Raw genomic sequence first — 16,202 nt, forward strand, 5'->3', positions numbered from 1 at the left:
TGAATTTCTTTCTCACCGGGAATTTGTATGGCCTGGTTTAAGCAACTCTTATGCTTCCTCGTATTCCCTGCAGCACTTTGCTCAGGGCTGAGACTGTGGTCACGTAATATATTTCTCAGTTACATGAAGTTGGTTGTATAGAGGATTAGAACATTTTTATGAAGACCTCACTTTCTGAAGACATAACTTGCTTTGAATAAAGCTAACCCATTTTGGCCAAGTTCTGGTTCTGTCTTCCATGAGTATTTATGTCCTGCCAATGGATCCAAGCCGTGATTGTGGTAACATTGATGCGGCCATGATCAGTGTGATCAGTGTGGCCCAATGCAGACCAAGCACCGTCCTCACTTGGATGAGTATGTCAGCAAAGAGGGAAGTCCTGCCTTGGCCGGGAGAAGAGAAACAAGTTTATAAAAATAACTCTTGGAAAGGCTAGGCAAAGCATTACCTAATAATTAATTTAATCACTCACTCTTTCATTCATTATACATTTTTTGAGCATCTACTTAAGTCAGACACAGTGCTTATCACATAGGCACCAGTAATTACATATGGTATTTTTGATCTTTGAACTGTAATAATGAATGACTGAATGACTGAATAAATAAACAAAAGTCAGAATTAGAATATAATTTTTAGACTGTGGAAAGCCTTTAATAGTTCACGCCAACTCTGATAGACTGTTTCAGAAGGTCTGAAATGTTTGAATCACATAAGGCAGTGGCCTTCTGAATTTTTAAAATTTCATCACACAGAAAGATGCTTTAGACCACAACCCAGGGCATAAACACACACACACATACACACACGTTTCTGTCAACTGTAGGTTTTTTTAATTGTTGGTCCCAACCCATTAAATTGTTCTTATGACCATGGGTTGTGACCACAGTTTGCAAAGCACCACCATGGGGGACTACAGCAGTGACCCTCTGCCCTGGCTGCACAGGAGTCACTGGGAGCTTTTTAAAAACAATCAGATGTCTGGGCCCAATCCCAGACCAACTGAATCCGAATCTGGAGGTGAGGTCTGAGCCAACGCTCCCTCTGTGATTCTAGTGAGCAGCGGGGGTTAGCATCACCACTCTACATCATAGGGAATGTTCTTTTAAAATAAACAACCACCATATTAATCATATCAGTAATATGTGCACATACTGAAAAGTTCAATAGTATAGATGGTTATGAAATAAAAACTAAGACTCTGGGTCAACTCCTTACCCCTCACTTCCACTGTCTGGAGTTAAACATTATTAACAGCTTCTTCCCCAAAACTCTTGTTGCAGATACGGGCATCTATATAGTTTCCACAAGTTTACATTTCCAGATAACTTTAATAATAGGTTGCCAAATTATAAAGGTCACTGTTGGTATTTTGATGAGGATTACACTGGATTTATGGATTGATTTAGGGTAAACTGACGTGTTTACAGTATTAAGAATATAACAGATCTTTTTATTTATTCAATTATATTTTTATGTCCTTCAAGAAAGTATTACAGTTGTAACCTACACATTTCTTATTAAGTTTATACCTAGGTGTTCTTTTTTTTACACTCTTATAAATGAGATAGTTTGCCTCATTATATTTCATTGCTAAATACTGCTTGTTTATCGAAATGCTACTGAATGTGTATATTAATTTTGAACCCAGTCCACCTAACTGAATTATCATCTGTTGCTGATTTCCCCCAATTGATCCTTTTGCATTTGCTGTGTAAACACATTGTCTGAAAATAGTAATAATGTTGTATCCTCGGTTGAAATACTGATGCCTCATATTTTTCTCGTATCTAATTGTATTGATCAGTACTTTCAAAACAAGTTTTAATTTGAGGCGATTCCAGAAAGTAACATCTATTATAATAATAATAATAGTCTATATATGATGATCTATTATTATAACAACTTATAGCTAAGAATTATATACACTATATATAGGCATGTTAAGACTGAGGAAAAATATAGAAAACTTGGTAAAATCACTTTCAATAATTCTTTTCAGTTACCTTTTTCTTTAAGAGTCTGTCAACTTTAAAGAAAAATATCATTCCTCCGTATTTATTATTATCACAGTTGAGATTTTATCATGGATATTCATAACAGATTTGCCCACCTTTTTTTTTTTTTAACTATCATTGTCAGGTTTGGTTTCAGTGTGTTGCAACTTTATAAAAATAATTTAGGAGCTTTTACTCTATTTTTAGAGTTTGGAATCATTTAAATAGAGTTTAAATAGAGTTTGGAATCATTTAAATCATTTAAATAGAGTTTAAATCATCATTTAAATAGAGTTTGGAATCATTTAAGTAGAGTTTAAATTATCCCTTGAATTCATTTCATATAATTCACCTGAAACCATTTTATCTTGATGCTTTTTCGGCCTTTGACAAGTTCCTCATGTTTCTCCATGGTAATTTATCTATTTAAGTAGAGCTACCAGATAAAATGCAGGACCTCCAGTTAAATTTGAATTTCAGTAAAAAACCAATAATTTTTTAGGATGAGTATGTCTTGCACGAGACATGTTAAAAAAGTCTTATTTATCTGAAATTCAAATTTAACTGGGGGTCCTATCTTTCTATTTGCTAAGTCTGGTCACCCTAGTTACAGATTTTCTTGTGGTGTGAACTTCGGTAATAAATATTTTCCTAGAAAATTGTATTTTTCATTTAGGTTTTCAGAGGGGTCAAGCTAGCTTTGAGCAAAGTGGTCTCTTGCAGTATTTCCTCAATTATAATTTTGTGTTTTCTCCCATTTTCTTTTTTGGGCCAGTTTGTAGTTTATTTTATTGGTCAAAGGAAAAGCCTCTCTTGGAATCATTTTGTTTTGCTTTTCTCATCGGTAAATTGGGACTGTTTCTGTTAATGTCTCTCCATCCCTTCCAGGTCCACTCTCTGGGGTAATTGTGCTTCTCCTTGACTGGGAGAAATGCAGGCTGCACCAGAAGTGGGGGAGTTCCCAGCGAGAAGTTGAAACCGTGTGGGGAGAGTGGAAAATGGGAAGAGAAGGGGCTCAGGAACAGGCCTGAAGGGGCTCCCACATTCCCAGACCTGGCAGAGAGGAACGAGTTCATTAGGAAGCCTGAGAAGGAGTAGCAGGCAAGTCAGGCAGGAGCCAGGAGAACATCGAACCTCAGCCCCCCTCCCCAAGTCTCAGCTTATCCGTTCGTGAAATGGGCAGAATACCACCTGCCTCACAGTCCTGACATTGCAGACGAAACCCCACACAAAGCCGGGTCCCGTGAGCTCCTGACCCTAGGCCGCCCACGGCAGGGTGAGGGCTGCCGCGGCCCTGGTCCAAGCCCATCCTGTGTTCTGTCCTCACTCTGGGTGGGCCCCGTGCCTGCCTGCGGCGTCAGGGGCTCTCTGATGGGCCCTGCATTTACTTAACCCTCCATCCTTGCGTCACAAGGGTCACGAGGACCCGCCACCCTGAACCTTAGAGCTGCCACTGCTGCGGGTGACACCCCGCCCTTGCCATCCACTCAGGTCTCCAGATCCTGGTTCCCCTAGGGCTCATTTTCCTCTGCCGTCCTCTCTTCTCTCTTCAAGGCTGCCCTTCTTCTTTGGTCTTTTGATTCAGGACCCGGACCAGGATCCTGGCCCCAGAGCCCCAGGCTGGCCCCGATGTGCCGCCTTCTGGGCTACACTGAGCCTGGACTGCAGTCTCCCGTGTCCATCCAACACGCTCCAGGGCTTTCGCTCATTAGGGTCTGAACGGGCCGCACGGGCATCTTCAGAATCCTGGAAGAAGTGACTGATCCCACCCTGTGATTTGGGAGCTCAAGGAAGAGCTTCTAAGTAGAACTATTACCTACTCTAGGAGATCACTCACCTTTGTGTTGTAACATGGTTTTGACCTCACTCCTCTTTAAGAAAGTAGATGGCTACTCCCGCAGCAGAAAGAGGAGGCAGTAAAGGGTCCAGATAAATATCCAGAAACCGCAGTTGCCACGTGAACGGCTGCTGTGGACGAGAGAACTGGTCCTCAGGGTCTGGACCTTTGGCCTCCTTCCCCTTCCCCTCTTACGCGGGTGATGCTGGCGGGTGCTGCTTGCAGCTCGCTATGACGACGTTCCCCGGCGCCATCCAGGACCACAGCACGGACCACGTGTGGCTGTTTAAATTTAACTAGTTCAATTCAGAGTAAAGAACGCAGCTCCTGACACCTGAAACTACTATAAGGTGGTATGTCAATTATGCCTCAAAACAACAACAACTCAGTTCCTCAGTCTCCGGAGCCACAGGGCTGGTGGCCACCATGGGTTCAGCATGGATCCCAGAACACTTGCAAAGCTGCAGAAAGTTCTACTGGGCAGCATTGCCCTGGGCCATCAACTTGGCCACAGAGCCAAGAACTTTACACAGTCTCCCTCGGAAAAGCAAAATCAGGCAGATTAACCCCCCGGGGCCTGACCTTCTTATTTCCAGGAATGACAGCAGTTCTCTGCTGCTGGAGATGGACAGCCTGAAGGTACCAATCCAGAAAAGTCTTTTATGCAAAGTATTTCCATGACAAAAGGAAGAAGTCATGTGGTGTCGTCCAGACCACAGTTTCAGGGTTCTTTTTATATTTTTAAAGAGAAAACAAAAGAGGCAATAATTCCTGTTTCCCATTCCATTCTGTTCCTTCAAGGTCCTTGAGCTGTGAGGCAGGTTTAAGAACAATACTCTTTTCTCTGTGTCCAGCCCACCCCGGAGCTCCCAGGATGGGAGGGAAGAACAGGTGAAAAAAAGGAGAAAGTCACTTTGTCCCTTACGAAACACTTGTTTAAAGTTACATGGCCCAAACGTCCACAGCAAGGCAGGGCTGGAGTGCACCAGCCGACCGGGTGAGGGTCCTCGAAGCTCAGGCCAAGGGTGCAAAGGTGGAGGGAACCCAGCTCTCCCCTCCCCCCACTAACCCCCCCGCCCCCCGCTTCCCTTCCCCTGCAGGCAGAAAGCTGGCCAAGCTCCTTCACTGGATTCCTGGGCTCAGCCGCCAGCTCCTTCTCAGAGCCCAGCGTCATCACTGCACTGCAGCGAGGGCAGCCCAGCAGACGCTCCGTCCCTTCAGGACAACAAACACAGCGAAGGCTTCTGTTCCAAAGCCTATGCGTGGAACCCAGCCACCGCCTGCCTCGGTCCTGCGGGCGCAGCTCTGGTGAAAGGTCCAGCTGTGTGGATGCCCAGAGCCGGAGACCAGAGGGGTGACCCCCTGGAGTTTACAGGACCATCTGCCCTCTCTTGGAGGCTCTTACAAAGGAGCATTAGCCGAGCATGAGCTGCTGCTGCCGCTTACAATAACAACGATGGCAATAATAATACAGCAGCACTTTTCACTCATCAACTTCCTTAATTCTCACAGCAGCTCTTTTATGATCTTCATCTTGCAGATGGGAAACTGGCAGGGGAAGGTTATTTCACCCGCTCAAGGTCACACAGGTAGCAAGGGAGATCTGAACCCAGGTATTCTGAGCACATGGACCACTCTGCTAACCACTATGTTAGAAGCACCGCAACAAAGAGCTGTGAGAAAAAACTCTGAGAAGATACGCAAATTTGCCACCTTCCCACCCATCCCCAGGCTTCACATTTTTTCTGATGATCTGGCCCAGCTGGAGACTGACAAACACTGCTGAGGCCAGTCAGCCTTGCCCAGAGGGACCTCTAGGAGACACGTCGTCACGGGGCACTCCCAGCCTCACCCAGCAAAGTCGCCCGAGGAGGGAAGGAGGTGCAGCCCAAATCTCAGGCCGTTAGGGGACCAAAAGCACATCCACTGAATAATACAGTGTCTGGTTTCAGGAGAGAGACCCGGGGCCAGGCCTTTCTTCCACAAATACTGGTTGAGCACTCGGGATGGGCCAGGCCCGGTGCTGGGCCCGGTGGGTGACACGTCCATTTCCAGGTGACCGGGTGCTGGCGGTGAGCTGCATCTGGGCCCCGCACACCTGCGTGAGTTTATTCCACGGCCCCTCCTCCGATGTCCTTCCCAGCATGGACTTCAGGTTCCTTTCCCAGATTAAACCCCATCAAGGTCAGCAGCAGCAACAGTGAATGTGCAGGGCTGGGGCTCAGGTAGAAGTTTCTAAGTGACCCAGTGAACAGAGATGGCCCGGATGCCTCCACCGTGATCAAGCGTCCCAGGACTTCTGGTGGCCGTGGCACTGGCATCCGTCACCGTCCGCTTCCCTCCCACCGTGAGCTCACGAGCCGAGCCTCTGACTCCCGGCTTCAGGAACCACGCGGCAGTCCGCAGGCCGCTTCCCCCTGCCGCATTAAAGCCAAGGGCACCCGAGTTCACCTTTGAAGGGCTGACCGTGCCTCAGTCGTGGGCCTGTGGCGTCAGAGATTCAGTGGCCCCTGAGCCCCTGAGCCTGCCCCGTCTGTGCTGCATCTGCCAGGCTGCCCCTTCAGACAAAGTATTCTCTAAATAATTGCTCAACATTTATTTAAGGCAAGGTTTTCATGCCCCACACAGAAGAACCAAAGTCCCTATAGTCGAGCAGACATCCTCTTCAGAAAGCAGATATTTAATTATCTGTTAGTCTCTGAGGATATGACTTCCTCATCCCAGCTGACTTGTCCCAAGATTCCTTCCTGAGAAGAGGGCTTGCAAATATCATGGTTCTCTATCTTGTTGGTGACATTTAGCCTCTCTCTAGGTCGGGGTCCTGGGTCGCTAACTACCTGGCCTCCATCTCAGTGTAGATCAGTGAGCCCCGAATCTGTTGTCCTCGGCCTGTAGTTCCTCCAGACCTATAGACGGAGAAGCTCCCTTTGCTCCCATTTGTATTTCCCTCCAGGTTTGGCATCTTCAACATGCCTGACGCACGCAGCCCCTGCGCTCTGCCGGGCCCCAGCCGGATCCTCAGCCTGGCTGGCATCACCACCCACCCCGTTAGGTGGACACGCCAGGCAAACTCAGGAGCCCCCTGACTCTGTGTCCACCTGCTTTCCCTGGTGACCCAATCCTATCCACTTTGCCCCCCGAGCAACCTGGGAACTAGCCCCTCCACCCTGGCTGCATTCCCCTACTGAAATGACTGTTTTTCTCACCACAGTTAACTTCTCCCACCTTCCTCCCAAGAGGAAGATTGATACAGATTTTGATCACTTTCCTCTCCTGCTGAAGACATTTCCATGGCATTTCATTGTCCCCAACTTAATGGCCCAAATGCTCAAATGCCTTAGAAGATTCTTGTAAACTGGCCTCTTTTAAAAATTATTTATAAAAGAAAACTACTGGTAATAACCTAAATGTACAATAGGGCAAGAACGTTCAAGTTCATTATGATGAATTGAAGTGAAAAAAAAATGCTACGTAGCCGTATGTTTTCTGTCATATAATGTTAAGAGAAGAAAAAAGTAGGAGACAAAATTACATATAGCAATTCAGTAATATTTTAGATCTGTATAGGAAAAGACAGGAAAGGAATCCGGCAAAATGTTAATAAGTTTTATCTATAAGTAATGGTTTCATGGGTTATTTACATTTTTTTCTACGTACTTGTCTCTGTTTTCCAAATGTTCTTAACTGAACGTTAGTTAGTAACACTGTTCTAATTGGAAACACGCATGGGGCCCGCAGGCACCCGCCCTCCGCTCCCCAGCACCTCAAGATCCAAGTCAGTGGGTATAGGACTGGGGGAGTAAGTGCCAGGGACAAGCTGTGATGCCCCAGCAGGGTGTGCCCACCACACCAAAGTCTGCTAAGCAATTCCCCAGTTTCCTTATTAAATCCAGAGACCCCTACCAATAACTTAACCTGTACCTAACACTGGGACCTCTGTCCCTCAGCACAGGACCTTCCTCCCCGATTCCAGCCAGCCTCATGCAACTTCCAAGCCAACGTCCCTCCACATTCGTGGATGGCTCCTGAATCCACGTGCCTCCTCACCGGATCTTTATTCATCTTTGTTTACTCAATGTGCCAACCACCTTCTGCCCTGAACCTAATCAGCACCTGCCAGGCAGCTGACACAGGGAGGTGGACCCTGAGAGCTGAAAGGCACCTTCTGGGTCGTCTGTATCAAAGGAGGACACACAGGCCACACACAACAAAGAGCAGAACTTCAGCCAGATTGTGCGTCTGGGTTGGATCTGCTGACATAACGGTCTCACATGGTCTCTAACTGGTGTTTCCTTTGAAAGAATTATCTAGTTGTTTTAAGAACTGAAACTCTAACATCTGATAAACCACGTGTCATGAGCCCAGCGTGGGCCGGAGAGAAGAACGGAGCATGGTGGGGTGGGGCATGGGAGCGCTCGCAGCGATGGTGCGGGTTATAGAAATGCTCATACAAAAGATACGAATGGAAAGGCACAGACACAGAGAACCACTCGGGATCTCAACCCCTCCCGTGACCTGGATGTTTCCAGTGAGTTCCGTGGGGTCCTCTGGGCCTTCTCCTCCTCTCCAGCTGCCACCCCCTCATCACTGACCCTAAGGCCATCAGTTATGCTCCTGGGGGGACCGTGCAGAGGCAGATATCCTGCCCTATTTAGAATCGCCTCCCCCTCCAAAGCCCGCCTGCGACCTCAGTTAATGTGTCCGGCTCAGCTGTGCCTTCCCTCTGCCTGCCTTCTTTTCCAGAGTTCTCCTTGGTCCCTCATACAGAGACCGTTAGCGGCTCTGCCCTGCTCCAGACTCCAGTCCCTGCCACGTCTAAATCCTGAAGTGATTCGAGCCAGAACTCTTGCCGCATCATTATACCAGTGATGAGTCAAAATTCTGAGTGTGTGGGGGTCCCCAGCACCCCCCTCACCCCTGAAGGAAAGTTCTGGCATTCCCACCAGTTCACCCTCTCCACCTGCCCTCCAAGGAGAGTCTGCTTCTGCCAGCTCCGTGCTGAACCTTGTGTGAGGCAGAATAGGAGAAAGGGGGGCAGAAAGAGAAGAGGCACCCAAGTGGGAATTGAGAAGAACTTACTGATGGTTGAGAGAAAGAGAAACTTCGGAAGAGTTGCCACAGGCCTCGTCTTGAGTTATTTTACAATGTGTCTATTCTCATGGTGTGGTCCTTTCTTGGGGTAGCCTCTCTCGTGTAGTATCGTGTTTAGATCATGTGAGTCATAGCTTCAATGGGGCTGCATATTATTTTCTGTAAAAATACTAGTGGATATGGGGAATGGTTTATCCCTGTTTTTTTCCCCAAAATTTATCTGTGTCACAGAAAGCATAATAGTACGCCATGTTGACAATACTACTTGAATTTGCAGGCAACATAACAGAAGCTAGGAGAAAAAGAAACCTTCTTAAGAAAACCCCTAATGCTTTTGCAGGTTACCCATCCTAAAAATGTTACAGAAGATACCTGAGAATTGACCTTGAAGTCCAGCTCTCGGGCCCAGCGTGCGTTTCACTGTGGTCTTCCTTTCTCATCAGCCAAGGGAATCAGTTATTCATACACTGTAGGGAGCTTTCTAGTTTCCAAGTGATGTCTTAGGTATTAGCCAGTCTGGATGTTGAGAAGTGCCTGGGAAGACATGAGATGTGACCTTAGCTCAATTAGGAGATGATAAAACTCAGGTTCAGGAGGGTGTTAAATGACTCAGTCAAGGTCACGTGGCCACAAGGAGCTGCTGCTTCTGATGGAAAGACCGTCCAGAATCCAGATGAGTCAGTGATCTCTGACGCCCTGGCGAGATTCGGTTGAATGATTCAAGTGCCTCTGATGCTGTCAGAGAGTGAGGGTGCTTCTCAGTTGATTGTTAGGAGGAAAGAAGCTATTTAGATTATTACAGATGTTCAGGCCTGAAAATGAAGGAAATCAGGTTGCTGTGGATTTAACGGCTTCATACAGAGATTTCATAATGCCTTAGACTCCCCATGTCCCAGGCTCACAGCTCTGTCATCACAAAGACAAGGGAAGGTCTGAGAATCATCGAGGTAACTTTGGGTCTTGAAAATTACTGATAACGGTGCAGTGAGATTTCGGAAGCTACCAACTGGGCTGGAAGGAGGAGGCTGAAAATTCTCAAGCCAGGAACTTTGCAAAGTTTCTGACAATAGAGTTCACTGCCAAGTTGCCCCTTTACCCCACAGTCACTGGAGTCTGCATTGACAAGAAGAGGAAAAACTGGTCTAGAAACATTTTCTAGTTGATTGGTCCAAAACTGAGGGGAAAAAAAAAAAGAAAAAAGCCACTGAATTTGGTAGCCGATGTTTTGTGACCTGAACAGGCTGGCAGTGCTACTGTCTGGCCAGTTACTGAGGTTCATGTGTAGAACTGTGCACAGCAAGGGAGACCCATGCTTATCTCTTTGATAAATATGCTGTTATCGTAAAGTTATTTGGAAAAACTTTCCCACTCAATACATTAGCAGTTGGAGCCCTGGTTAGGCCAAAGATCTGAGGTATGAGCCTACTTCTGTACCAACCTAGATGTCCTGAAATCTGTCTGTCCTTCACTCAGTCTACGTGAAGCACAAGTGACTTCTCCTCTTTGGGGAGAGGGCAAAAGGCTGGTGGATTCGGGGTCACTTTGAGGAAGTGGAAGCAAGTGATAAAAGCAAGAGATGCTTCCATGTACACCTGTGGAATGTTGACTCCACCCTCCCCGCGGGGGCCTCAGTGACTCACCAGGTAACACAGATGGTAGAAGCCGGGATCACTCCTTTTCTCTTGTCTTTATTTTGAGACCTTCTACTCACCTACCAGTCTCTCCTTCTTAAAGCTTTCCCAGCCCCCAAAATGGCCTTTTCCTCTTTTCTTCTCCCTCTGAATTTAAAACTCCCAACTTGTGACCTCTGACTTCAAATATTCCTTATGACACTTGTTGAATTGTTGTCTTTTAGTTGTGGCAGAAGCCCATGAAATCATGTGGACTTACACCCTCTTTCTCCTTTCCCTTCTAAGGACGGTGGGTTCCCCCAAGGATCCTTGTTTTGCCAAACTCTCAAGAATATCTGGAGAGATGGGAGCGTATGACACACACATGTGGCCTGAGAGAGGATAAAGAAAGGCCAAGAAGGAAGGGGAGGAAGAGACAGGATTTTCAGAAAGTTTTGCTGTTTCAGAAAGTTCTGCTTTATAATTGCAATGCAATTCCCACCTTTGTCTTCTGGTGTCCACCCTTCAGAAACCTTTATAAAGAATCTCCAACGGTGTCGTGTGTGTTTTGATGTAAGAACCTACTGAGACTGACCTTAAGGTGACTGGATACATTCAAATTACACATGTTCTAGAATTCTCTCCCATAACTTTTCATGTGTGCATGTGTTGCCTTGCTCTAAATTATATACTTCCTGAAGATGATAATTGAGGCTACACAGTCTGTCTCTGTATCTAGCATACTGCCTATCACTGTGTCTTACATATGATAAATACTCATTCAATGTTTCATTCCTTGACCGACAGGAAAAGCACGTTTGGCAAGAATTACTATAATGTATTATTTTTATTTATAATTATTATTAAATTACAGCGAGGAGCCAATATTTAATAGGAGAGAATCAAGAACTTCAGCCAAAGGACACATTTTTGTTGGGATTTTTTAAACGATATTCCGTTGGCTAGGCGTAACTGTATTCCTATTAACCCTGGAAGAAAAAGCTGCCTACTCAGTCTTATGCTAACAGAAAACACAGATGCCTATAACCGTGGGGTGCAATTGTTGTCATGACTTTACAAATTTCCAAGCAGAGCAAGCTCTGAGAGGACCCTGCCTCTGGCTTTGGAAGGTTGTCTTAGGGGAAATGAACCGTGGTCTAAGAGGATCCCGGGCAGTGGAATGCTGGTAAATCTTTAACAACTGGCTTCAGGAAAAAAAGCCCTGGTCTGTGGTGTGTGCCAGTTTCCGTGGTTTAAGTACTCCCATCATGGTGGATCTCCAGCCGCCAACATGACATCAGTGAATGCAGAACTGGAAAGAGATGGGCCAAATCTGCTCTTGGAGCCAGTACAAGTCAGCTCCGGGGCACCCCTGATTCTAAGGCTGTCCCCTTGTAGATAACCAAAGAGCAGGTCTGCAAACTGCAGAGGAAGGTGGGGGTTTTGTGTTTTTGTTTTTGTTTTTTTTCTTTCAGAAACATGAGGCTGAGACTCACAGAAGTTACAGGAGGCACCAAGAATTATTTTTAAAGCATTACGGAAAGAAAAAGATACATGGAATACAAACATCAGGCCAGTCGGCCAGCTGATAAAGCATCCCCTTGTACAGTATTATAGTTGCAAAGATGTCTCAAATTTCATTACCCCACTGGGCTAATGTGAGTACCAGGAGAGCCAGAACAGCACAATTATAGACAGTTAAGACCTTGGAGGTCGGCCACTAGCTCCTTCGAGGCATGAGATTTTTATTCTGATAAGCGCGGAACAAGGAATGTGCTGGCATCTACACTTAGGTCAGTCATCTGAAGATTTCTCCTCCGCTTGGGCCACATCCTTTGGCATCCGATATGCCATTAGAACATTAGAACACTCTTCTGTGCCTTGTTTCCCCAGGGCCCAGCTAAGATGTGCTAAAGTGCCCGGGTCTGGTGACCCGCAAAATGGGGAACAAGCTTCAAACAATGGAGAGCTTGTTGCAAGTCAATTCAATCTGTTTAAAGCAATCTCCTTCTGGTGTGTGTACTGCAAGGGGTAGAAGTGCAGGAGCAGGCATGCACCTACACACCTGCTCTCCATCCTCAAAGCCCCTCCCCTCCCCACACACCCCTGCCTAATTCCTGAACCTACAGAGAGGAGGGATACGGATGGGGGCCCTCGAAGGGTTCCTCTTCATTCTGATCAGCTGACCCTCTTCTTCTTTATTTTTATCTTAAGAAAAATATCCCCCAGGAATCTTAAGAAAAATAGACTAGATTCCAAAATAATTACTGTGAATGTACAGGGAGCATATCTCTTTTTCAAAGAAGCCCAAAGAATTTCATGTGAAATATGCTATATCACTGGAAATTATATATAATTTACTTTGGGGGAAATTTTACAGAGCAGAATGTTGTCACTTCCTAGTGTCAACTATTTTCTTTTTTTAAAAATGCTATTTGTGTGTGTGTGTGTGTGTGTGTGTGCAATGCCAGTTTTATTTATTTTTATTGAGGTATAATTGACACAGAACATTACATTTGCTTCAGGCATACAACATGAGGATTCAATAATTGTATGTACTGTGAAATGATCGCTCCTCTGTAATTAATTAATGAAAACGCCTACCCAAAAAGGTTATGAACACCTCATTGCTAGTACTCATGCACAACAATCATTAAAAACCACAAAAGAGTTCCCAGGGTTTGGTGTGTAAGCCTGGTGAGGTGCTTTTTAAGCAAAAGAGGTCATGGACGGAGCTGGTTGAGGGGAGAGTGGTGTACTTCAGGGTTCATTCTGTTTCCTGTTTCCACCCTTACGTCAGAATGTCTGTCCTTGACCCAGGGCTTGTCGGATTTTCAGAACTCAGCCTCCCAGAAGGGAGGACCAGAATCGTGGAGCTCTGCGTGAATTATTAATGGGCATTAGTAACAGTACCAAGGGGTCACACGGAATGGACTTCTGCGGTTTACGTACTTTCATCACACAGACATTCAACGACAGAAGGAATGTTGATCTCGTGTCAGAAAAATGATCCAGAACAACCTTCTGCTTCTGACACCAGAGCAAACAGATATTTTATGGAAGAGCTTGGTTGCCCTCTTAAATCCTAACATTTGGGGTTAAGGGTGTACAAAAAAATTCCTAAATAACAAGTTTAGCTCTGTATTTCATTTACCTAACTAAACTTTTCCAACCGTATTTATTTTTTTCAGCCACGATGGACCATGTCAGCCAAATTTTAACACTCTCCATAAAAAAAGAAAAAGAATTTCCTGGTAAGTTTAGCCAAAACTTCAGGTGAACTAAGATTTAATACAATGTATTGCACTGAACAAAAATGAAGCCAATGGACATAGTTTTATAAATGCTAATCACGTCTTTTAGCTGTAATCTCTGTATTACGCAGCTCACAATTGTTACAGCTTCTTGTCTGACTGTATATTTTGCTGCTGTTTTATTCCTGTTAATGCTTCTTCTCTTAAATTCTATTTTGCCTCATATTAATATTGCTACACTAGCTACCTTTTAAATTTGGTGAGTAATTATTTACCTGGGTTATCTTTGTTCTTATCTTCATCCTCCACATATGTGTAATATTTTGTTTTATGTATGACTTCTAAAAGCAACATATGGCTGGATTTTTGTTTTAACCATTCCAATAGCCTCTGCCTTTCGCTAATGGGTAGCTATAATCATAACTGTAATCACTCTTACATTTGAACTAATATCTACATATCACACTGTTTTCTTTTATCATCCCTTTTGTCCACTTCATTTCCTCTTCCTATTTCTACTGAATATAATTTTCTATATGTCCAACTTTTGTCTCCCGTGGACAGTTTGGAAACTAGAGATTATACTTATATTATGTTTGTAATTACTTTAAAATATATAATGTACACACCAAACCATAAATTTAGCATATTTATCTATTCAGAAGTTTTTTGCATAACTAAAACCATACCCCTAGTTATCTGTTTTATATTAGTTATCTAATATATAGTTATCTATTTTATAGTCTATTTTTAATAACATTTACTGACATATTCTATTAATTCCCATGTGTATTATTGTTCCCCCCCCCCCATTTCATGTCTTCCCTTCAGGTTCTCTTTCTTCTTGATAATACCTTTAACAGTGAAGGTCTGTGTCTTTATGTGTCTGAAATGTCTCTGATTTGCCTTCAGTCTTGAGTGATAGTCTAGGTAGGTATAAAATTCAAGGTTGAAAATGATTTCCATCAGTATTTGAAGTCCACTGTTTTCTGGCATCTACTGTTTTTTGTTTGGTTGGTTTTTTGTTTTTATTTATTTATTTTTGGCTGCATTGGGTCTTCATTGCCGCACGCTGGCTTTCTCTAGTTGTGGTGAGCGGTGGCTTCTCTTGTTGCAGCGCATGGGCTCTAGGTGCACGGGCTTCAGTAGCTGTGGCACGCGGGCTCAGCAGTTGTGGCTCAAGGGCTCTAGAGCGCAGGCTCAGTAGTTGTAGCGCATGGGCTTAGTTATTCCGTGGCATGTGGAATCTTCCCAGACCAGGGCTCAAACCTGTGTACCCTGCATTGGTAGGCAGATTCTTAACCAATGCACCACCAGGGAAGTCCAGTGGCATCTATTGTTGATGAGAAGTCTCTCTTAATTGCTACGCCTATGCCAATAATCTGTCTCTTCTCCCTGGTGATTTCCATAATTTTCTTTTTGTTCCTGATATTCTATGTTTACACTCTGATGGCAAGCCTTAGATTTGTTTCCATTTAGCTTTGGTAGCAATTGGTAGGTACTTTCAATCTGAGGACACATCTTTCTTCAATTCTGGAAAGCTCTTAGCCATTAATTCTATCAGTTCATCCACTATGCCTCTGAATGTCTCTTGTGTATTTTGACTTTGGTCTCTCTGTGCTGCATTTAGGGTAATTCTTCAGCACTATCCCCAAGTTCATTGATTCTCTCTTTGTGTCCAGTCTGTTGTTTAAATTGTCTATTAAGTTTTTAATTCCAATAACAACATTGTTTGTTTCCAAAGTTTCAAGTTGATTCTTAGTCATATCTACTTGACCTTGTTTTATTTCTGCTTGGGTTTTGTTTCACAATTTTTTGTTCTTTTTATGAATACTCTTCCTGGGTTTATCTCTTGCAGCATTCTAAACTTACCTGTAAATGTGTTTCTCAGGCTGACAGACCATTTTAACTCCAGGACTTAATTCATGTTAATTATCAATTTTGTTTTCTTTCTTAGCTTCAAAAGTCTTTGTGCATTTTACAAACCAAAAAACTTTTGGAAGCCAGCAGACTTGCAGGATCATTCTGAGGTGTTTGATTTGGTTATTTGTTTTGTGTTTCCTTCTTCCTTCCTCTGTGTTCCAGACTCCCTGTCCATAAGGTGGGGGGGACCCTCACCCACCTGCCTGCACCCACTGCCCAGGGTTAGGGTTATTTTTCAGACCTCCTGTTCCGTGCAATGATCTCAGCTTCAGCCTCCCAGTCAGGGGGAGGTTTCCCGAGGCTCCTCCCTGCCCCTGGGTCTGCTCTCCCTGGCCCACAACTTCCGTGAAGCAGCAGCTTGTCCGCAGCAGTTTTCCACATTGTCCTCCCATAAGGGACGGCTTAGCACCGCCCCAGCCCCAGGCTTCAGGCGCCCAGCCTGCTGCCGGCCCCCCTCGGCGGCAAGGCTGTGGTCTTCTCTCCCCTGCAG

Source organism: Aethalodelphis obliquidens, unplaced genomic scaffold, assembly GCF_003676395.1.
Source record: "Aethalodelphis obliquidens isolate GAN/ISIS:26980383/991018 unplaced genomic scaffold, ASM367639v1 scaffold63, whole genome shotgun sequence".
NCBI classification, from domain to species: Eukaryota; Metazoa; Chordata; class Mammalia; order Artiodactyla; family Delphinidae; genus Aethalodelphis; species Aethalodelphis obliquidens.